Source organism: Gorilla gorilla, chromosome 20 (assembly GCF_029281585.2).
Source record: "Gorilla gorilla gorilla isolate KB3781 chromosome 20, NHGRI_mGorGor1-v2.1_pri, whole genome shotgun sequence".
NCBI lineage: Eukaryota > Metazoa > Chordata > Mammalia > Primates > Hominidae > Gorilla > Gorilla gorilla.
Window position 1 is genome coordinate 27,175,567 of NC_073244.2, and position 25,497 is coordinate 27,201,063.

The following is a 25,497-nucleotide window of genomic DNA, read 5'->3' on the forward strand; positions in this document are numbered from 1 at the left end:
TTGGAAACTTTATAGGGTGATGTGTCCTCAGCTATCCTTCAGTTTTTTTTCTGGGCCTGGGTTTTAGTACTTTCTGGGGATAAACCAAGATACCCACCATGGCTATGTCTGCTAGAGTGTCTAGTGACTATTAGCTCTTGGGTCATTTTCTCCCATAGGACCACGTGAAGTATGGAGTGTAGCCTCTCAAGGGAGCAGGTGGCAGCCCTGGGGCTGAAAGGCATCTCCTGGTGCACTTTTTTTTTTTTTTTTTTTTGAAAAACTAACTCCTTGAGACATGAAGATTGTCTTCAACCACCCTAGCTTCCATTTCTTGGAGACACATTGCTGGGCAGCCAATCAGATGCTGATATTGAGGGGAAAACAGATAATTTCTGCCCCCTGGATTCTCTTGAGTGGGGCAGAAAAATAGTGACGAGAAAATAGTGAAAAATTTGGAGAAAAAAAAAAAAACTCCAACAGACAAAAAAAAACCTGACCCCAGTGTGATGGCATAAAAACTTATGAAGTGAAATGTACCTGGGGCACTCACTGGGGCATAGCGCACTATCTCCTGGGAGGGTGGTTATTGAGCATGTAAGTGAACAGGATGGGATAGGTAATTGGATGTGTACCTTGGAAAGATTTGTTCACTTATTTTGACCTCAGGTATTTATTTATTTATTTGTTTGTTTGTTTGTTTATTTATTTATGAGACAGTCTCCCTCTATTGCACAGGCTGTAATTCAATGTCTCGATCTCAGATCACTGCAACCTCCACCTCCTGGCTTCAAGTGATTCTCATGCCTCGGCCTCCCAAGTAGCTAGGTCTATAGGTGTGCACCACTGCGCCTGGCTAGTTTTTGTATTTTCAGTAGAGATGGACCAGGCTGATCCCAAATGTATGGTCTTAAGTGATCCACCTGCCTTGGCCACCCAAAGTGCTGGGATTACAGGCATTAGCCACTGCACCCAGCTGCATCGGTTTTTTTTACTGTAATTTGCATTTTATTCATAGGGCTTAAAAGGTAAGAAAATATTTACAAAGGACAGAAAAGAGACGAGTTTCAAAAATTGGTATTTAATAATACATTCCATTTATTAATAATTCTCATTTACCTTTTTCTTTCCCAGAGTAAGCTTAGGAATTTTTTCAGATGTGTTTTTTATGGCTGAGTTATTTCAAACAAAATTCCAAGCCTTAGCTTTAAGAATGCTAGCTACCAGCTAAGCGCGGTGTCTCATGCCTGTAATCCCAGCACTTTGGGAGGATGAGGCGAGCATATCACGAGGTCAGCAGTTCAAGACCAGCCTGTCCAAGATGGTGAAACACCATCTCTACTAAAAATATGAAAATTAGCTGGGCATGGTGGTGGGCGCCTCTAATCCCAGCTACCCTGGAGCTTGAGGCAGATAATTGCTTGAACCTGGGAGGCAGAGGTTGCAGTGAGCCGAGATCACGCCACTGCACTCCAGCCTGGGTGACAGAGTGAGACTCCATCCTCCATCTCAAAAAAAAAAAAAAATTAGAGCAAATCTTTCTTTCATTTTGACTGTGGACAATGAATATATTTCCACAGGAAAATGTGGTAGATAATTTATGGGTTACATAGATTTGTCAAAACACCAGTTCCTCTTTTTGCAGGGTAAATTTGTGACAGTGAATATCTTGGTTCTATATCATGTTGCCTTGATTTCTTAGTTTAATGCTAAATTATATATGATAAAACTTATGTACCTTCTACAAGTGTCCCCATATGACTAATTTTTTATGACATTATTTTTAATAGAAATAATAAAATAATACATGTATTTTCTGAAAGAAGTAGACATATTTGCTTTTCTTATGGAGATACAAAATGCAGGCACCTTAGCCATTTTCAGTGGTTCACACCTGCAATCCCAGCACTTTGGGAGGCCGAGGTAGGTTGATCACTTGAGGTCAGGAGTTTGAGACCAGCCTGCCCAACATGGCAAAACCCCGTCTCTACTAGAAATACAAAAATTAGCCGGGTGCTGTGGCACATGCCTGTAGTCCCAGCTACTTGGGAGGCTGAGGCAGGAGAATGGCTAGAACCTGGGAGGCAGAGGTTGCAGTGAGCTGAGATTGTGCCATTGCACTCCAGCCTGGGTGACAGAGCGAGACTCCATCTCAAAAAAAAAAAAAAAAAAGTAAGCACCTTAAAATTTCCTTCCCTTATGTAAACACTTTGAGTAATTTCACTGGATTTTTCAAGCAGTTAGTTTCAAAATCAAGTGAATAACTCTGACATGGAAATTAAAGCTTTAACCTAGTGACTTGAATCTAAGGCTAATATTAAGCCTGCAACAGAAGGTTATTAAAGGCAGAGTTAGATTTTTTTTTTTTTTTGAGACAGAGTCTCACACTGTCGCCTCGGCTGGAGTGCAGTGCCAGGATCTCGGCTCACTGCAACCTCTGCCTCCTGGGTTCAAGAGATTATCCTGCCCCAGCCTTTTGAGTAGCTGGGATTACATGTGTCCGCCACCATACCTGGCTAATTTTTTAGTATTTTTAGTAGAGACAGGGTTTCACTATGTTGGCCAAGCTGGTCTCGAAGGCCTGACCACGTGATCCACCCGCCTCAGCCTCCCAAAGTGTTGGGATTACAGGCGTGAGCCACTGCGTCCGGCCAAAGGCCCAGCTACTTTTTTCTGGAAAGACCCCCCTGCAGATGTTTCAGCCTGCTCACCCCAGCCATTGAAGGAGCCGTTATTCTGAGAGAAGCTACAGCGCCCTGGAAAGCTGGGGTCGCACAGGCAGATGCAGTTGAGGCTAAGATGAAGGGAAACTGGGAGGGTCTTACTGATCATGAAGTTGTTATTGTTTTGAGGCACTTTCCAGATTTTGTAAAATAAAAATGTTAGATTTATGTAAAAAAAAAGAATGCCAAAAAATCATTGCAACAGGAGAAAGCAATAACCAACTATAAGATCTTTATGGCTTGCAAAAAATGTAGGCATGAAAGGACTTTCTTCCCTAGGGAGGAGCAAACAAGTTTAGAAAGGAGGTGGGAGGGAAATGGCAAATGGAGGATGAAAAAGTCAGATTTTGGATCAGAGAATGTCTTACCCTGAAATCAGCATGTTCTTAGGAGGGATGTAAAATAAGGTTGTATGTTGACTCAGGCTGAGGGTAGCTCAAAGTTCAGGAGCCTGAGGGAGTGAGATAACCCTAAGTAAAGTTTGATTAAAAAATATTTTATTTTAAGCTGGGCACAGTGGTTGACACCTGTAATCCCAGCACTTTGGGAGGCCGAGGCAGGCGGATCACCTGAGGTCAGGAGTTTGAGACCAGCCTGGCCAACATGGTGAAACCCTGTGTCTACTAAAAATACAAAAATGAGTCAGGCATCCTGGTGGGCACCTGTAATCCCAGCTACTCGGGAGACTGAGGCAGGAGAATTGCTTCAACCTGGGAGAAGGATGTTGCAGTGAGCCAAGACTGTGCCACTACACTCCAGTCTGAGCGACAGAACGAGACTCCATCTCAAAAAAAATATATATATATATTGACCAGTGAAGACAAATTCAATTGATTTTCTTAATGAGAAAAAGGAGAAACTGTGCAGAGTGTGTGTCTGCCTGTGTGATATGTAAGAAAAAGTCATAACAGGAAGAGTGTTTATTTCCATAAACTGTTCTTGGAGTACACAAAAGAGGGAGAATTTTATTAATCACAAATATTTTCCAAGATTATCTATGTGTTTCATCTTTCCCCATCTCTTTGTTCTACACATTTCTTCCATTTGGCTTTTCCTGGGCTGCCTCTTATATATGAAACTGGTAAACATAACTACAGTGTTTTTCTGAGTTCTGTGAGTAGCTTTACCAAATTATTGAACTTCAGGGAGGTTATGAAAGTCCCCACTTTTTAAACAGTACCTCAGAAGCATAGATGGGCCCATGGGGTTTGTGACTGGCATCTGCAGTAAGAACAATGTTGTGGGACTGAATCGCAGTCTGTGCTGACTTTGGGTAGTGTCAGAATTCAAATGTTTGACAATGAGTTGGTGTTGGAGAATTGTTTGATGTTCAGAAAACTCTACAGATTTGGTGCCAGAAAAAAGATATCATGGAGGCCTGGCCTGGAATAAAACTCTGGGTATTTGGGAATGGGAGGCTTTGCTCTCCTGTACACAGGCTGTCACACTGCCCATTGTCTTGTGATTCCTCCCAAGGTGACAGAAGACTGAAAACTTAGAGGAAAGAGCTCTGATGACAGACCCCCTTTTCTTGCAGCTACCACCACAGGATTCCCACCTACTCCCAAACACACACACTAGACGTGACATGTCCACACTCCTCCCAGGACTAGGCACCATCCTCAGAAACTTCACCATGGCATTTTTGATCAAAGTGTTTCTTGCCAAAAAGCCACAAGTGTTTGCAAGTCTCCTTGCATATCCCCATCCCTGAACAATGAATCTGCAGCAGCAACCTGTTTTTTCCACCAGCCTAGGGTTCTGGCCCTCCTGTTCATAATCTCATCTGCCTGCATGCACACAGAAATGAATCAGAATACAGCCCCACCTGAGCCACTATCTGTAGCAAAAAATTATTCCTTTCACCTACATTATACTCTGTCCCACCCAGGGACTTTTTTTTTCTTTTAGCTTTTATTTTTTGTTTGAGGTACACATGTGGGTTTGTTAAACAGCTAAAATTATGTCACAGGGGTTTGGTGTGCAGATTATTTTGTCACTGAGGTACTAAGCATAGCACCAAACACGTATATTTTCTGATCCTCTGAGTCCTCCCACCCTCCACCCTTAACTAGGCTCCAGTGTCTTGTTTTTCTCCTCTTTGTATTCATGTGTTCTTATTACTTAGCTCTTACTTACAAATAGTAACATGAATTTGGTTTTCTGTTTCTGCAGTAGTTTTCTTTTTTTGTTGTTTTTTGTTTTGTTTTGTTTTGAGTAGGAGTTTTGCTCTTTTTGCCCAGGCTGGCATGCAATGATCTCGGTTCACTGCAACCTTCGTTTTCTGGGTTCAGGCTAGTCCATTGCCTCAGCCTCCCAAGTAGCTGGGATTACAGGCGGGCAACACCATGTGTGGCTAATTTTGTATTTTTAGTAGAGATGGGGTTTCTCCATGTTGATCAGGCTGGTCTCAAACTCCCAACCTCAGGTGATCCACCCGCCTTGGCCTCCCAAATTGCTGGGATTACAGGTGTGAGCCACAGTGCCCGGCCTCTGCATTAGTTTTCTAAGCATAATGGTCTCCAGCTTCATCAATGTTATTGCAAAGGACATGATCATTTTTTAAATGGCCACAGAGTATTCCATGATGTTTATGTACCATATTTTGTTTTTACTAAATCTTTTATTTTATTTTATTTTTGGAGACAGGCTTATTGCCCAGGCTAGAGTGCTATGGCATGATATTTGCTTACTTCAGTCTCAACCTCCCAGGCTCAAGCAATTCTGTAGCCCTCATCCTTCTAAGTAACTGGGACTACACGTGTGCGTTACCACACCTGGCCGATTTTTCATTTTGTTTTCCGTGGAGACAGGATTTTGCCATGTTGACCAGGCTGGTCTCAAACTTCTAAACTCAGGCAATCCAGCTGCCTCAGCCTCCCAAAGTGCTGGGATTACAAGCATGAGCCACCGCATCTGACCATACCATAGTTTCTTTATCTTGTCTACCATTGATAGGCATTTAGGGCCTGTCCTTGTCTTTGCTATTGTGAATAGTTCTGCAGTGAACATGCATGTGGATGTGTCTTGATAATATAATAATTTATATTTCTTTGGATATATACCCAATTATGAGGTTCCTGGGTCAATTGATAATTCTGTTTTTAGTTATGTGAGGAATCACCACACTGCTTTTTATAGTTGTAGAACTAATTTACATTCCCACCAGCAGAGTATAAGCATTCCCTTTTCTCTGCAAATTTGCCAGCATCTGTTACTTTTTGACTTTTTAAAAAATAGCCATCCTGATGGGTATGTAGTGTTCTGACAAGTGTGATGAGGCATCTCATTGTGGTTTCTCTTTTAATTTCTCTAATGATTAGCAATGAGCATTTTTTGTCATTTGCTTGTTAGCCACAGGTATGTCTTCTTTTGAACAGCATCTGTTCATATTTTTTCCCTCTTTTTAATGATATTGTTTTTTTTTCTTGTAAACTTGTTTAAGTTCTTAATAAATTTTGATTATTAGACCTTTGTCAGAGGCAAAGTTTGCAAATATTTTCTTTTAATCTCTAGGTTGTCTGTTTACTCTGTTGATAGTTTCTTTTGCTGTGAAGAAGCTCTTTAGTTTAAATAGGTCCCATTTGTCAATTTTGCTTTTGTGGCAATTGCTTTTGGTAGCTTCATCATGAAGTCTTTGCCAGTTTCTATATGTAGAATGGTATTTCCCAGGTTATCTTGCAGGGTTTCTTAGAATTTTAAGTTTTTCTTTTCACTCTTTATCTTGAGTTGATTTTTGTATATGGTGTAATGAAGGGGTCCAGTTTCTGTCTTCTACATAGTGCTAGGTAGTTATTCCAGCATCATTTATTAAAGACAGAATTCTTCCCACATTCTTCTTGTCAGTTTTGTCAAAAATCTGATGGGTGTAGGAGGGTGACATTATTTCTGGGCTCTCTATTCTGTTGCGTTGGTCTTGGGCACTCATGGATTTTTTATAACATCTTTCTCTCTTCTGCTTTTTCTCCCATAAACATTCTTTCAAGTGCATCTAGTGTGCAAAATTCAGATGTTCAAGAGTTCAAATCTCTTTAAAAAGTTCCAAAAAATATTTTGCTATTCCCTCTTTTCTTAAGGGAATTAGATTATTTGTAGATGTTTTTCTCTGCTTTTTTGAAATACATGTAAATCATATTAACAGCTGAATAAAGCTTTTGTCATTTTCTCTGACTCCAGATTATCTTTATCTAGTACTTCAGATTTATTGCTTTGTTTTTGCTTCTTGAAAATTTATTTTTTTTCATTTTTAGTCCTCTAAAGTAGACACAGATTTGTTTGGATAAGAGCTAATTTTAAGAGCACACAGAAGCTTAACACAAAAATAGGAATAAATTTAGCAATACAGAATGATAAAGACTAAAAGACACTAAGTATGTTTGACAGAAACCTGATGATCCAAAGCAATTATGCAGTATTTGCAGGCTGAAGGACTTATACTGCGGAAGCAAGAACAGTTCAGTGTATAAACTGAACAGTGGAGTCTGTAGTTGTACCTTGCTTTCTATTGATTACTTCGGAACTGTTAGCATAGTTATGTGTAGTGTTTGTAGACAACCTGCATTCATATACATTAAACAGTACTTTCTTTCTTTTGAGACAGAGTCTCACTGTGCCACCCAGGCTGGGGTGCAGTGGTGTGATCTCATTTCAGTGCAACCACTGCTTCCCAGGTTCAAGCAATTCTCCTGCCTTAGCCTCCCAAGTAGCTGGGATTACAGATGCAAGCCACCATGCCAGGCTAAGTTTTTGCATTTTTAGTAGAGATGGGGTCTCACCATGTTAGCCAGCTTGATCTTGAACTCCTGACCGCAGGTGACCCACCCGCCTCACTCTTCCAAAATGTTGGAATTACAGGTGTGAGACATAAACAGCATTGTCTACAATCGTATGAAGATAAAGCTGCAATACTTACTTTGAATGAATCATTTAAATGGTTATTTTAGTATTGTTATTTATACTTTTGAAATATAAAGTGTTTTAACTGAAATATATTTGTAATTTTTAAAAATGCTACATACATTATGACTAGTTCATTAAAATTATTCATACTTAGATATCAAATATCCAAAGAAAATTTACTATGAAATTGTTACAGTAAGTAGATATTCATCTGAAATGTTTATTACTTTATTCAATAGGGATAATCATAAGTAAACACAACTTAAGTATCTTTTATTTGACTAAATTTGTATGCTGCTGTTACAGGGCAAATAAAGACAGGTGATATGGCCCCTGAGAAATTGCTAGAGTCTGTGGCACGGGAGGGCACCTGAGAACAGGAAAGGACAAACTTATATTTTTATCTTCATGGAGCAGCTCATTTTTCCTGAATCTCTTCTGTTTTAAAGGACAGAAATGAGTGGACATTTTCTGTCTTTGTTTTTCTTCCAATTGATGTTATGATAGCAGGTAAACATGTGGTACTGACATCCTTAAAGGCATATTCTCAAGATGCAGGTGTAATTTGTCCAGAGAATCTCAACTGAGAATAAACTCCAGAGAAGGAGGAGAAAGAAAAAAAGTGGCTTTCCTTCAGGTAAACATGTGTCAGATGAAGAGCTGTGTCAACTTTTCCTCCTGGACTGCCATGCGTTTAATACTCACAAACCTTTACTTCTCTACTTGTGTTTTTCCTCCCTAATGAGTTTGGTTTAACTACTTCTTTAAATTCTTATGATAGTCAAGGGTTTCTGAAAAATATTTCTTTCCTATATTCCAGAGCCTTCTCTACATTCTCTTCATCATAGCTTCTTATATGCCATGCAGAATTCTCAGCAAGAATTTATGATCCACAATGTAGGATACGTAAATTTATCTTCAAAGGTTTTAGCTTGTTAACTTCCTTTAAAATCCAAAAGGGGAAGATCATTAAGTACAATGAGTTCTGAGGTCCTCTTCAAAGAATCAATATGTCAGTATGTTCTGCTTTCCTGTTGTTTATTCTCCATTTTAAAGTTTAACTTCCTCAATCTTTATGTTCTTTGCTCCTAGTTTAGTAAACAACCCCCTTCTAACTCACATATTTAGAGTTTTTAGTCATCCCTCAACACCTGCTGTATCCTGAGTCACCTCTAGTTACCTCCTCTGAGTCATCCCTGTCACCTGCTGTATCCAGAGTCACCCCAGTCACCTGCCTTGTAACTCTCCTTTCTGCCAAAACTACTCACCATGCCACTCTGGCTTGTACCTTTGGTCCCTTTAAAATAGCCTATCAAAATTAGCTTAAACTGTGTGGTCCAACCCTACCCAATAGGGGAAACACACAGAAGTAGGGACTAGCCGCCTTAGGGATAAGACCCCCTTCTCCTCCCTTGTCCAAAAGTACTCTCACCATTGTTCCATCCACGAGATGCTGCCTTCTATAGAAGTAAATTTGCCTTGCTGAGACGTTCTCTGTTTGAGTGCTTGTTTTCTGTTTGACTCTGAGCAACTGTTTCCAACATGCAATATCAAAAATGTTCCCTTTGTGGCTGTTGAACATGGAAAGAAGTAGATACTCAAGATTCCTATTAGGGAAAACTGTGGTCCTTAGTAAAGATGGAGAACATGTAATGTTGAGGCTCCATCTGTGTGTTCCATTAGCTCTGTGCAGAACAGGATTAAGAAAATGCTTATTTAAATGAGATGGCATTTATTACCCAGAAAGATCTGAAAAAACTTATTAGGAGATACCTGCTCTCTAGGGTGCTAAATGAAGCCTACTTAAAATTGCTACTAAAAATTACAGAACATAGGAGTAATCTGTACTTTGAAGTTGACATAACACATGTTTCTTCATGGTTAAATTAAGATTTTATTTACTTTTTTGGGAGGAATATTTCAACAGTGATGCTGTGTTCTTGTGTGTGTGGTCTTCCTTGGTGAGTATAACTTGAATACATAATTCATAATATACCCTAAAGGTTTTATTTCTCTTTTTTTCTAGAATATTTTTTACTAATTTATTCTTTGCATAGAAGAGTTTTGGATGCCTTTCTCCAGAAAATGTTCAGAATTTGTTCATTTAGAAAACAATTTCTTCAAGAATTTTTATCTTAATCCAAACTTTTGACATTCCTAAGATGAGCTGTATTCTTAACCCTGAATTAGTGGTAATTCCAGCAGTTTAGTGGCATAAAATACTGATGCCCCCACCTGACAATCTCATTGCCATCACCAATTTTTGATTCAGTAGTACCAGGTAGTAAAATTTAAAAACCTACAAGGAGGGTCAGGTGCGGTGGCTCATTCCTGTAATCCCAGCACTTTGGGAGGTTTAGGCATGTGGATTGCCTAAGGTCAGGAGTTCGAGACTAGCTTGACCAACATGGAGAAACTCTGTCTCTACTAAAAATACAAAATTAGCCGGGCATGATAGTGCATGCCCATAATTCCAGCTACTCTGGAGGGTGAGGCAGTAGAATCTCTTGAACCCAGGAGGCAGAGGTTGCAGTGAGCTGAGATCACACCATTAGACTCCTGCCTGGGCAACAAGAGTGAAATTCCATCTCAAAAAAAAAAAAAAAAAAAAACCAAAAAGAAACCTACAAGTTGAAAGTATTTTCTATATATTTAGAAGTTTCTGTTATAACTTAGTATTTTGGTAATAATTTACTAGTGTTGCAGGAAGTCAGGGACCCCGAATGGAGGGACTGGCTGAAGCCATGGCAGAAGAACATAAATTGTGAAGATTTCATGAACATTTATTAGTTCCCCAAATTAATACTTTTATAATTTCTTATGCCTGTCTTTACTGCAATCTCTGAACATAAATTGTGAAGATTTCATGGACACTTATCACTTCCCCAGTCAATACCCTTGTGATTTCCTATCTCTGTCTTTACTTTAATCTCTTAATCCCATCATCTTCATAAACTGAGGAGGATGTATGTCACCTCAGGACCCTGTGTTGATTGCGTTAACTGCACAAATTGTTTGTGGAGCATGTGTGTTTGAACAATATGAAATCTGGGCACTTTGAAAAAAAGAACAGGATAACAGCAATGTTCAGGGAACAAGAGAGATAACCTTAAACTCTGACCGCCAGTGAGCCGGGCAGAACAGAGCCATATTTCTCTTCTTTCAAAAGCAAATGGGAGAAATATCACTGAATTATTTTTCTCAGCAAGGAACATCCCTGAGAAAGAGAATGCATCCCTGAGGGTAGGCCTCTAAAATGGCCACTTCAGGGGGCAGCCATCTTTTATGGTCAAGCTGTAGGGATGAAATAAGCCCCAGTCTCCCATAGCGCTCCCAGGCTTATTAGGATGAGGAAATTCCCACCAAATAAATTTTTGGTCAGACCAGTTGTCTGCTCTCAAACCCTGTCTCCTGATAAGCTGTTATCAATGACAATGCATGCCCAAAACTTCATTAGCAATTTTAATTTCACCCTGGTCCTGTGGTCCTGTGATCTCACCCTGCCTCCATTTGCCTTGTGATATCTTATTACCTTGTGAAGCATGTGATCTCTGTGACCCACACCCTATTTGTACACTCCCTCCCCTTTTGAAAATCACTAATAAAAACTTGCTGGTTTTATGGCTCAGGGGCCTCACAGAACCTGCCGACATGTGATGTCTCCCCCAGACATCAAGCTTTAAAATTTCTCTGTTTGTACTCTGTCCCTTTATTTCTCAGACTGGCCGACACTTAGGGAAAATAGAAAACAACCTACATGAAATATTGGGAGTGAATTTCACCCGACATCTGGCTGAATTTCCCCTGATAACTAGAATATATATATATATATATATATATATATATATATATTTTTTTTTTTTTTTTTTTTTTTGAGATGGAGTCTCGCTCTGTTGCTCAGGCTGGAGTGCAGTGGTGCAATCTTGGCTCACTGCAAGCTCTGCCTCCCGGGTTCATGCCATTCTCCTGCCTCAGCCTCCCAAGTAGCTGGGACTACAGGCACCCACCACCATGCCCGGCTAATTTTTTGTATTTTTAGTAGAGACAGGGTTTCACTGTGTTAGCCAGGATGGTCTCAATCTCCTGACCTTGTGATCCACCCACTTCGGCCTCCCAAAGTGCTGGGATTACAGTCGTGAGCCACTGCGCCTAGCCTAATTTACTAGAATATTTTATCACATCCTCTCTGCTGAACACATTACTAGCTTGTAATTGGAGAATATGAGCAAGATTCATGTTATTTATTTTTAATAAAACATGTATTGGTGTCTCTGAACCAGACCTGATCACCTGTCTGGAGCAGGAAAAAAAACTTTGACTATGAAGAGACATGAGATAATTGCCAAACCCCCAGGTAGGTGCGAGTGAAAATGAATACAACAGATGACACAGATTAGAGATCCCAAGGTCAAAGAGAAAGCCAGTCCTTAGAATGTGATTTGGGAAGCTGTGTTCCAAAGGAAATAGTTCCTGGGCAGCTGTTCTATTGTTTGTTTGTTTGTTTTTTTAATTTTATTCTCACAAAGGGGCATCTTCTGTCTTGTGCTTTTAAATTCTCTAAAAATTCCACTTTTCTTTCCGTGAGCTTCCTTCAAGTTCACAGTGAGAGCCAAAGTCCTCTTCAGGGCATATAAGAGACTGCACAATCTGGCTGCTTTTCTATTGTTTTGGGGACACACAACTATCTGCATGATTTTGAGAAACTAAAAGTTTTTAAAGTTTTTTTTTGCATCAGATTTGAAATGTGTGGGAGTAGTTGTTTCTGTTGAATATTTTTGTTCATTTTTCTGCCCAGCCCATTCTGTTTTTATTACTATATAGCCTTGAAATATAGTTTGAAATTATAAGTATGATATTTTTCTGCTTTGTTCTTTTTTCTCAAGATTGCTTTGGCTATTCAAAGTTTATTTTAGTTTCATGAATTTTAGAATTGTATTTTCCATTACTGTGAAAAAAATACCACTGCAATTTTGATAGGAAATTTATTGAATCTATAGATCACTTTGGATAATATGGCACTTTAATAATATTTATTCTTTCAATCTATAGACACAAAAAATTTTAAAATTTATTTAGATCTTCTCTAATTTTTTCATTGATTTTTTTTATTGTGAAGATTTTTACCTCCTTGGTTAATTTTTTCTCACAAATTTATTTTTTAATGCAATAGTAAATAAGATTTGTTTCATCTTCTGTTTTATCTGATAGTTTAAGTTTCTGAAACCATATATATACTTGCATGTTAATTTTATATTTTGCTAATTTACTGAGTGTATTTATTAGTTTATGTAGCTTTTAATGTACTGTGATGGTTTTTCTAAAATATAAGATTGTATGATCTACAAACAGCAACTTTTTACTTATTTTTCTTTAATTTCAATGGATTTTTTTGTTTCTTTGAGTAATTCTTCTGCCACATACTTCCAGTTCTACATTAAAATAGAAGTATTGACAATGGACACAATATAGTTTTGTACTGGTGTCTGAATTTGATGGAGCAAACACCTCTTCAAGTTTTCATAAACTGATTTTAGAAGGTAAGGATCTTTTTTGGGGCCCTTGGGGTTATGAGATGCCCTCTGAATTTGTAGTGAAGAGAGGTTATAGTTTGGTCAAAAGGCCGCTGGGTCTGCACTAGGGTCCGCCTTTAGTTGGCTTGTTACAGGGGCTTGGGTAGTCATAATTCTCATTTTGTTTTGGACACGCTGCAAATTTTTCAGGACTTTGCTCCATAGGGCAGACACTAGGGCATGTTTTTGCAGTTGGGTCTGCATATGGTGGGCCTTATATCAGGACATGGATGAGTATGGCTTTCACTGAGTACCAGAGAGCATTTCCTCATGTAACTGTTTGGGTTTCTATGTAGGCAAAACTGGCCATGAACTGTGGCTCAAGTACTGAAACTGAGCCATTGAACGACTTCAGGGACCACAGCAAAGGCCAAGGTCTACAAGTCTGCCTGCATGGCTGTAAATGGGTACCTTCCTCCAGGTCTCTGGAATGGCAGGACCTCTCCCAGACTGTGGCTGGGAGGAGTTTGGGATGGTTACAGAGTTAAGTTCAGAATTCTCAGTGGGATCAAGTTGGGTGAACCCTATCCTGGTCTGTAGCCAAAAACAGGGGTCCTGTAGTTTCCCACCTGAATGACATCCTGCCTTCTTAATAGAACACTTCTCAATCTTAAGCTTTAGTAGTGTTTCACAACTCCCTCCTGGGATCTCAAATCTCTCTTAGAGGCACTTATTTTGGAGATGGCATCTTGCTGCTTAACCCAGGCTGGTCTTGAAATCCTGGCCTGAAGCAGTTCTCCAACCTTAATGTACCATGTAGCTGTCATTACAGGTGTGAGCCATAATGCCTGGTTTCTCATAAAGGCATTTTTGTCAGGGATGGCTGACTTTTTTTTTGCTGTGAGGGGATATGAAAATAGGGCACTTTTAATCTTTTCATCTTACTGATGTCACTCTCCCTACACATTTTTACTTTCTATTTTCTCTTTCAGATTTGTCTGTAATTTTAGATTCAGATATTTAGGACAATATGCTAGAATTTGATGGTATTCCTGAAGTAAATTAGATAATTAGTAAGCACTCCATATTTACTCAGTTATTTGTAAATTTAAGTTTGCCACAGGCAAAAAGGAATTATAGTATTTTCATCTGCTTTCTTCAGCTTACATCTACATAATAAAATAGTTTATTTCCTAATATTTGTTTCACATATCAGAGGGTCTCACTTTATTCTGCAAAATATATATGTATATATTTTCTATATTTAACAATGTAAGGCTGTTTTTTACTTCTAAAGTTAGATTACAGCAGTTTCATTTTGTGTAAGAATAGCATATATTTAAAACATAAAAAATAACGTTGGTTTATTTTAAATGCTTATTTATTAAAAGTTTCTCATCGTGTTACCCAGACTGGTCTCAGGCTTTTGGCCCCAATGGATCCTCTTATCTTGATCTCCCAAAGTGTTAGGATTATAGGCAACAGCCACTGCACTCAGTCAGTATTTTTAAATTTAATAAAACTTGGTGTGTGTCCTAACAGAATACACCAGATGCAAATAAGAATATTGTACATTATCTTGGTTTTGACTGGAAAGTTTTGTATGTGTTTGTGAAGCCTAGTTGGTCTATTATATGGTTTGGATGTTCATGTTCTCCAAAGCTCATGCTGCAATATAAATCCTTAATGTTGGATGAAGGACCTGGTGGGACGTGTTTTTGTATGGGGGCATATTTCTCATGAATGGCTTGGTACATCCTCTTGGTAACCAAAAAGTTTACACTCTGTTAATTCAAATGAGAGCTGGTTCATTACATGAACCTGGCTCCTTCACCTCACACTTGCTCAGTCTCTTATCATATAATATGTCCAGTTACTGTTTACATTCCACCATGATGGTAAGTTTCCTGAGACCCACACCAAAAGCAGATGCTGGCACACACTTCTTATACAGTCTGCCAAACTGTGAGCCAAATAAACCTTTTTTCTTTGTAAATTATGCACTCTCAAGAATTTCTCTATATGCAAAATAATTAATACCGTCTATAATGTTGCCTAGGTTTTCTGTTTCTTATTTTTTATCTGAATTTTCTATTTATTATTGCAAATGGAGTCTTGATGTCTACAATTATTATGTTACTATGTATGTCTTGCTTCACTTTTGTCAATATTTGCTTTATTTATTTTGGACCTCTGATGTTATATACACACATTCATATAGATAAATAAATATTATAGTTAAAGATTCCTGGTAAATCAGCTCACTTTACCGTAATATATTATCAATTTTTGTCTCATGGTAGTACTTGACTTAAAGCATAATATGTCTAATATAATTATGACCACTTCACTCACTTGTGGTTACTATTTTCATGGAATATACATCTTTTTCATTTGGTTACTTTCAGCCTATTTGACTGAATGCTAAAATGAGTCTCTTGTAGGCAGCATATTGTATGCTTTTTAGAAAAACCACTCACACTGGGCATGGTGGTTCACACCTGTAATCCCAGCACTTTGGGAGGCCAAGGTGGGTGGGTCAACTGAGGTCAGTAGTTTGAGACCAGCCTGTCCAACATGGAGAAACCCCATGTCTATTACAAATACAAAAATTAGCCGGGCGTGGTGGCATGCACCTGTGATCCTAGCTACTCGGGAGGCAGAGGTGGGAGAATTGCTTGAACCCAGGAGGCAGAGGTTGCAGTTAGCCAAGATCGCACCATTGCACTCCAGCCTGGGCAACAAGAGCAAAATTCAGTCTCAAGAAAAAAAGAAAACCACTCAGGCACTCTATATCATTTTCTTTACATTATTTATTTATTTATTTATTTTAAGATGGAGTTTCTCTCTTGTTGCCCAGGCTGGAGTGCAATGGTGCAATCTCAGCTCACTGCAATCTCCACCTCCCGGGTTCAAGCAATTCTCCTGCCTCAGCCTCCCAAGTAGCTGAAATTACAGGCACCCACAACCACACCCAGCTAATTTTTGTAGTTTTTGTTGGGGTGATCAGATCCAACACCAGGTTGTGGGGGCTACGAAGTCTGGCAGAGTCAAACGAATGGGACAAGACAAGTTAAGAGTACATAGGGTGGGTCCAGGGGGCCAAAGCCAGTTTGGAGGCTGTGAAGGCCCTGAGTTGTGGGAGTCCACACTATTTATTGGTAATCAAACAATGAAGCAGGTGGTGAGGACGTGTGGATATGAGGGTAGACAGGTGAGGACGTGAGGATAGAAAGGTAGTGGTGCGTCAAGTGTAGCTGTGACAGTTTAGCATATGCTGTGCTACTTAAGATAAGGGAGAACAGTTTCTTCTAATTCAAGATCTAATCAAGTTATGATCTTCGGAGAGCAAGGAGCAAGGGGCCAGTGAGTCTGGACACATTCCAGAGGTTACAAGGGGTTTTATGCCCTGAGCCCTGGGTTCTTTCCAAGCCACAAGGAGTTTTATGCTCTGGGCTTAGACTGTAGTGTGGCAGGGCAGCCTTCCACCATTTGGCACAGAGCTTGGTGTTCCAAAGGTCATGAGGGGTTTTAGACCCTGGACCCAGGACATGTTCCAAGACTCTTTTACATTATGTCAGACAAGCAAGCCCTGCCTCAGCTCTTCTGCCAACAGTTTTAGTAGAGACTGGGTTTTACCATGATGGCTAGGCTTGTCTTGAACTCCCGACTTCAGGTAATCTGCCCACCTTGGCCTCCCAAAGTGCTGGGATTACAGGTGTGAGCCACTGTGCCCGGCCTCATTTATTTTTGAGATATGATCTCAGTCTGTCAACCAGGCTGATTTGCGTGGTTCACTGCTGCCTGAACCTCCCAAACTCAGATGATCTTCTCATTTTAGCCTCTCAAGTAGCTGGGTTACAAGTATGTGCCATCACACATAGGTAGCTTTTTTGTATTTTTAGTAGAGACAGAGTCTTCCCATGTTGCCCAGGCTGGTCTTGAACTCCTGGGATCAAGTGATCAGCCTACCTTGGTCTTCTAAAGTCCTAAGATTACGTTTTATTTTATTAAGTAGTTTAATTAATTTATATTTAAAATGATTGCTTAAAGAAATGAAGTTGTTATTACCAGTTATATTTATGGTTTTATGTGTTTCCAGTAGTTATATTTTTCTCATTTCCTGTTTTACTTTCTTAATTTTTATTTAATTTTGTACTCACATGCTTTATTTTTTATTTTCTTTTGCATACTTTCTATAAATATTTTCTTTCTAATCATCTGAAAACTGGAGATTGCATGCATCTTAAAGTTAAAACAATATGTTTTAATCTCATAAAAACTTCAGCTGAATACAAAAACTATGCCTCTATATTTTCCAGTTTGTTATTGATATTTAAATTATTTTATATGGTGTATCTATTAACAGATGCATGCAGATTTACACATTGTTTTTATATTCTATAAAATAACTTTAAAGGTTTTATGTACCATCCTTTTTGTTTTTTTTGGTTGTTTGTTTTGATTTGTTTTTGAGACTGAGTCTCGCTCTACTGCCCAGGATGGAGTGCAATGGTGCAATCTTGGCTCACTGCAACCTCTGCCTCCCGGGTTCAAGGGATTCTCCTGCCTCAGCCTCCCAAGTTGCTGAGGTTACAGGTGCCTGCCATCAGGCCAGCCTGGCTAATTTTTTGTATTTGTAGTATAGATGGTCTTTCACCATGTTGGTCAGGCTGGTCTTGAACTCCTGACCTCAGATGATTCGCCCACCTCAGCCTCTTAAAGTGCTGAAATTACAGATGTGAGCCACCATTCCCAGCGTGTACTGTCATTCTGATAGTAAAGAATTCTATATGTGTCCATATATTTACATTTATTGGAGAGCTTTATATTTACATATGTTTTTATGATGCTGTCCAGCACCATTTTATGTTTCAACATAACAGACACATTTTAACATTTCTCTATTTTTATATGTAGGGTCTCATTATGTTGCTCAGGCTGGTCTTGAACTTCTGGTCTCAAGTGATGTGATTGCTTTGGCCTCCCAAAGCTGTAGAATTACAGGCATGAAGCACTGTGCCTGAGCCCCGTGCAGTATTTCTTTTTTACTTTTTTTTTTGAGACCGAGTCTCCCTGTCACCCAGGCCTGGGGTGCAGTGGCATGATCTTGGTTCACTGCAACCTCCGCCTCCCAGGTGCAAGCAAATCTCCTGCCTCAGATTCCATCCCGAGTAGCTGGGGTTACAGGTGCATGCCACCATGCCCAGCTAATTATTATTATTATTATTATTTTTAGTAGACATGGGGTTTCAACATGTTGGCCAGGCTTATCTCGAACTTCTGACCTTTGATGATCCAACTGCCTTGGCCTCCCAAAGTGCTGGGATTACAGGCTTGAGCCATCTCGCCCGGCATTTTTTTTTTTTTTTTTTTTTTGAGATGGAGTCTTGCTCTGTCGCCCAGGCTGGAGTACAATGGTATGATTTTGGCTCACTGCAACTTCCGCCTCTTGGGTCCAAGTGATTCTCCTGCCTCAACCTCCTGAGTAGCTGGGACTACAGGTGTGCACGACCACGCCCGGCTAATTTTTGCATTTTTAGTAGGAACGCAGTTTCACCATATTGTTCAGGCTGGTCTTGAACTCCTGATCTCAGGCAATTCACCCACCTCGGCCTCTGAAACTGCTAGGATTACAGGTGTGAGCCAGTGTGCCCAGCCCCGTGTAGTATATTTTGTAGAACTGTTAGTGGTGATGAACAGTCTCACCTTTTATTTTGGAAAGTCTTTATTTTTGTCTTCTTATTGAAGTAGTGTAATTTTGAATTGAGTTTTACTGGTTAGAAATTTTTTTTGTTACATTAAAATTTGGGAAGTTCTCAGCTTTTTTTTTTTTAATTTTCAAGTAATGTCTGTATTACTTTTTCTCTATATTCTAAGATTCCTTTCATGAATACATTGCTCCAATTGATGGTATCCAATAAGTTTTACATTCCATGTGTTAATTTTGTTTTGCGATTTTATATTATTGTGTTATATATTTTTGGGTATGCCACATCACAGCAGTTAGTTGTGTTTTGATTTTTTAGTTTATATTATAATTGTATATGACAATATTTAACTCTGTACAATTTAAGACAGTGTGGAGCAAAATTAAATGTGAATAAGCCGTATGTCTATTACCAGTATAATTATTTCTATGTTTGTTGGCCTGTATAAATTTTATCCTGGTATTTTTGTGTCACTTGTATATTTGTTGTGTGTTTCTTGTAGTAGGTTTTTTGCAGTTTTTTGTTGTTGTTGTTTGTTTGTTTGTTTGAGAGAGAGTTTTGCTCTTGTTGCCCAGGCTGTAATATAATGGTGGGATCTTAGCTCACTGCAACCTCTGCCTCCTGGGTTCTAGCAATTCTCCTGCCTCAGTGTCCCAAGTAGCTGGGATTACAGGCATGCGCCACCATGCCAGGCTAATTTTGTATTTTTAGTAGAGACGGGGCTTAAACATTGGTCAGGCTGGTCTCGAACACCCGACCTCAGGTGATCCACCCACCTCCGCCTCCCTAAGTGCTGGGATTACAGGCATGAGCTACTGCACCAAGCCTATAACAGTTTTTTAATCCTGTCTAGATGAGTAGTCATAAAAAATCTCCTAATTTCAACATCTATTTATTTGTGAATCTACATTATTTTTGTGTGAAAGAAACACTTTTGGATTTGAAGATAATTTAAAAACTATAATAACTCTGTATCTCTCTTAGGTATTATTTTTACTAATGTATTTTGTGTCAAAAACATAACAAAATTTACAATAAAATATTTCTAGGCCGGGTGCAGTGGCTCACTGAGTGATATTCCAGTATTTTTGTACCTACTGAATGATTTGGTGACAGAAATTTGCATTGCTTTTACCTATTGGCTTTCAGTCACAATGCTGCAATAGTTATGTGAAAGTTAATATATGTACTGCATTCTGTTTTATTTTTCTAATTTTTCACCTTTATACTCATACCAATTGTTTTAATTCTGTAGCTTTTTGATGTGTTTTGAAATCAGAAATGGTAAAGCCTCCAACGTTGTTCCTTTTTTTGAAGATTGTTGGGTAGGTACTCTCTTGTCTCTTTAGATTCCATATACTTTTGGATTTGCTGTTTTTATTTCTTCAAAAATGCAATGAGAAATTTGAAAAACATTGAGTTAAATCTGTAGATTAAATTGAGCAGTACAGACATCTTCACAATATTAATTCTTTCTTTTTTGGTTGTTTGTTTTTGAGATGGAGTTAAATTCACCCACCTCGGCCTCCCAAAGTGCTGGGATTACAGGCATGAGCCATCGCACCCAGCCCAGTAATTTCAACAAGTGCATGCTCAAGAGTGTGTCGTATAATTTCTATATATTTGTAAATGTATTAAATATTTATATTATTGTTTTATATTCTAATTTCATTTTTTGTCATAGAAAGTAATCTATAAAATCTACGTTTTAAAAAATGTGTTAAGGCTGGGCGCGGTGGCTCATACCTGTAATCCCTGCACTTGGGAGGCCATGGCAGGCGGATCACCTGAGGTAAGGAGTTCAAGACCAGCCTGACCAACATGGAGAAACCGTGCCTGTACTAAAAATACAAAATTAGCTGGGCGTGGTGGTGCATGCCTGTAATCCCAGCTACTCAGGAGGCTCAGGCAGGAGAATCACTTGAACCTGGGAGGCGGAGGTTGCAGTGAGCTGAGACTGCACCATTGCACTCCATACTGGGTAACAAGAGTGAAACACCCCATCTCAAAAATATATATATATATGTGTTAAGATTTTGTTTTTGGACTAACAGGTGGTCTATATAGGAGAATGTTGTTTGAGCTATTAAGGCTGTGTATTTTGATGCTGTTGAGGAGTGTTCTCTATACCTTCATTAGAAATAAGTGTTTTTTACTGCCTTCTAGTCCTCTGTTTCTTACTAATATTCTGTCTTGTTTCATTATTATTACAGAAAGTGGGGTATTGGAATATCCTACTATAATTATATTGCTCTCTCTGTGTTTATTCAATTTTGTTAGTGTTTGCTTTATATATTTGAAACCCTAATTTGAAACACACACACACACAAATAAACACATGGATAAATAAATTTGTCATAGGTTCTCAGTGAATGAATCTATATATTGTTTAATGTCCTTCTTTGTCTTTCTGAAGTTTGAACTTAAAGTACATTCTATAAAATATGACAGTTTTTGACTTAACATGTATCTTGTGTAATATTATTTTGACCTCTTCTGCTCTCATTTGGTTAATATTTACATGACATTTCTACTTCCATTATTTCACTTTCAGTCTTTTTTGTCATTAGATTTCAACTGAGTCCTGTAGAAAGGCAAGTTGAACATTGATTTTAAACATTTTTTAATAAACCTGTTTATTGAAAGTATGTCTCTTGATTGGAAAGATAATTATATATATATATTTAAATAGTTTTCTGAAAGAGAAAATCTTACTAATCTTATATTATTAATCATTTTATTTGATTCTATCTTTTTCTCTCATTTTCTCTTTCTGCCTTTTTTTGTGTTTTTTTTTTAAATTTCTGTATTGATATGCTTTCCGTTTTTTTCTTACTTTCTTTTGTGTATCTATATAAATATTTTCTTAGATACCTTGGGGGATTACATAAAACCTCTGAAAGATCCAACAATGTATTTGAATATGGTAAAAAACTAACTTCAATTGCATACAAACATTCTTCATCATTACATCTGCCTTCAACTTTGTTATCGATTTTGCTAATTTTATTTTTTTATGTTTTGTGTTCATTAACAGATGTTTATAATCATGTCTATACTTTTACCTTTTAAATTTTAGAGAATAATTAAAAATGTTTTCTGTATCATTATGATAATGTTAAGTAATAAATTTCATTTTTGTGTATGTGCGTATTGCATTATGTTATTTTCAGTGAAAGAACCTCCTTTCAGCATCTTTGATATGTAGAGCATATGCAATGTCAATATACTTTCTCAGGATTTGGTTATTTTGGAAGGACGTCTTTGTATTTGGTAGTACAATTTTGCTGATGGTATTATTCCCACTTGACAGCTTTTTTAAAATTATTATAACTTTAACAATATCACACAGTTTCCTTCTGACTTGCAAATTTTTTTTGATAAATTCACTGGTTATCTCATGAGACAATGCTTATAAATGAAACATTTTTATATTGTAGTGCCCAAAATTCTTTTCTCATATGCCATTTTGAAATTTTGCTTATATTTGTGTCTGTTATTATCTTTGTGTGTACCTAAATTTGTTTTTTCAGCTTTTTCATGTTTACGTCATATTTTCTTTTAAGAAATTTTTCAGTTTTTTGGGTAATTTTATATCCACAATTTTTGGTTTTTGTATTTTAATTTTTTTATCTTTATTTTTCTGATCTTCGGTAGTTGTCTGTGTTTCTATTTTTTTCTGATACGGAGTCTTTTTCTGTCGCTGAGGCTGGAGTGCAGTGGCGTGATATCGGCTAACTGCAAACTCTGCCTCCCAGGTTCAAGCGATTCTCCTGCCTCAGCCTCCCGAGTAGCTGGGATTACAGCTGCCTGCCATCACGCCCAACGAATTTTTTGTATTTTTAGTAGAGACGGGGTTTCTCCATGTTGGCCAGGCTGATCTTGAACTCCTGACCTCAAATGATCCACCCACTTTGGCCTCCTAAAGTGCTGGGATTACAGGCACGAGCCACAAAGCCCAGCCTTTTTCATTTTATTTTTGAGACAGTGTTGCTCAGGCTGCAGTACAGTGGTACAATCTCCACTCGCTGCAACATTCCCCTCCCAGGTTCAAGCAGTTCTCCTGTGTCAGCCTCCCAAGTAGCTGTGATTACAGGCAAATGCCACCATGCCCAGCTAATCTTTGTATTTTTAGTAGATACAGGGTTTCATCATGTTGGCCAGGGTGGTCTCAAACTCCTGACCTCATGTGATTTTCCCACCTTGATCTCCCAGTGTGTTGGGATTCCAGAAATGAGCCACTAACCCTGGCCTGTTCAATCTATTTTGAATTTTTAAAATTACTTTCTATACTTTCTATGGTTGCTTTAGAAAATTTTATGTTTTTGATGGGGCCATGTTGTTCTAATATTTGGTATACATTATAATCTTTGATTGAGATTTGGACATTAACAAAAAGCTACCTGTTACAATCTTTATAATATAGCTTTGTGCTTGCGTAGTCTGAAGTCAATTGTCTTGGCTAAAGATTCTGTGAATTCCTCAAACATGTTTTTAGGATGTATCTTGTCTAAAATTTTGTTTTTATTGTTTAGATAAATCAGCTTGTTCACATTTCTTCTTAATAATCCATAATCACTTGCCACACCCATTCCCTGTTTGGGGTACTGCAGTTTCTCTGCTTCTCTATAATATACCTTCAGACTCAGCAGACTCAAACTGTCATTCTAACATGTATCACCATTTCTTTCAGCATTTTATGTCATGAGAGACATTAACTAATGTCTAAGACAGCCCCTAGAAGCCAGAAATAAAGATATATGTGCCAATATTTTTCTAATTTTGTTTTGTTTTGTTTTTAAAAACGAGGGGTTGGCAATTTACATTTGTGTGTGTATGTGTGAGACAGAGTCTCACTCTGTTACACAGGCTGGAGTGCAGTGGCATGATCTTGGCTCACTACAATCTCTGCCACGACAGTTCAAGCAATTCTCCTGCCTCAGCCTCCCAAGTAGCTAGGATTACACATATCTGTTCCCAAGCCTGGCTAATTTTTTGTATTTTTAGTAGAGATGGGATTTCACCATGTTAGTCAGGCTGGTCTCAACCTCCTGATCTCAGATAATCCTCCCGCCTTGCCCTCCCAAAGTGCTGAGATTACAGGCATGAGCCATCATGCCTGGTCAGCAATTTACTTTTTTTGGGGGGTGGGGGATGAAGTCTCTCTCTTTCGCCCAGGCTGAAGTGCAGTGGCACGATCTCTGCTCACTGCAACCTCCGCCTTCCAGGTTCAAACAATTCTCATGCCTCAGCTTCCCGAGTAGCTGTGATTACAGGCACCCACCACCATGCCTGGCTAATTTTTTGTATTTTTAGTAGAGATGGGGTTTCACCATCTCAGCCGGGCTGGTCTTGAACTCCTGGCCTCAAGTCATCCACCCACATCAGCCTCCCAAAGTGTTGGGATTACAGGTATAAGCCACCACATCCATTTGGCAATTTACTTTTGAAGACACAATCTTATATGGAGAGTAGGAAGAGCTGTGTTGGGCATAAGTAACAGACATCTTTTTCTTCTATGTGGCTCTTTGCATTGTGCTCACTTGGCGCCCTTCACACACTTAACTCATTTATACATTTTTTACAAACGTTTTTTGATCAGTATGTTTTTGTTACATTTATATGTCCAGGAAGAAATTACAGTTCATGGTATTTTGCTATGTCATCTTGCTTATGTAGTTTGTATAATTTTATAGGTTAGATTTGTAAAGTATATTTATCTGAGTCTAGCAATTGAAGTAATGTATTTGTATTGTTTCTTTCAGTTATGTGTTCTCATTTTGCCCAAGACCTTTGGCCAGAGCAGAGTGTAAAAGATTCTTTCCAAAAACTGATACTGAGAAGTTAGTTATGAAAAATGTGGACATGACAATTTACAGTTAAAAAAAGAATGTGAAAGTGTGGATGAGTGTAAGGTGCACAAAGGAGGTTATAATGGACTTAACCAATGCTTCACAAATACCAAGAAAAAAATATTTCAATGTGATAAATATATGAAAGTCTTTCACAAATTTTCAAATTCAAACAGACATAAGAGAAGACATACTGGAAAAAAGACCTTTCAAATGTATAGAATGTGGCAAAGCTTTTAACAAGTTTTCAACCCTTGCTACACATAAGAAAATTCATACTAGAGAGAAACCCTGCAAATGTGAAGAATGTGGCAAAGCCTTCAACTGGTCCTCATACCTTACTACACATAAGATAATTCACACTGGAAAGAAACTCTACAAATGTGAAGAATGTGGCAAAGCCTTCAACTGGTCCTCACACCTTACTACATATAAAATAACTCATACTAGAGAGAAACCCTACAAATGTGAAGAATGTGGCAAAGCCTTCAACTGGTCCTCATACCTTACTATACATAAGAGAATTCATACTGGAGAGAAACTCTACAAGTGTGAAGAATGTGGCAAAGCGTTTAACCATCCTTCATGCTTCTTTGACATTTTGAAGATTTGACTTAAAGTACATTTTATAAAATATGACAGTTTTTGACTTAAGATGTAGCTTGTGTAATATTATTCTGAGCTCTTCTGCTCTCATTTGGTTAATATTTACATGAAATTTCTACTTCCATCTTTCCACTTTCAGTCTTTTTTTCTCATTAGATCTCAACTGACTCTTGTAGAAAAGCAAGTTGAATCTTGATTTAAAAATTTTTTAATAAAC

The 25,497-nt window shown here is 38.3% G+C and overlaps 1 pseudogene; it reads left to right on the forward strand.

The window, feature by feature from the left end:
• The window catches only part of LOC115930172 (zinc finger protein 737-like), a 206,499-nt pseudogene extending 181,212 nt beyond the window's left edge, over positions 1–25,287 (forward strand).
• Positions 25,288–25,497: the final 210 nt, after the last annotated feature.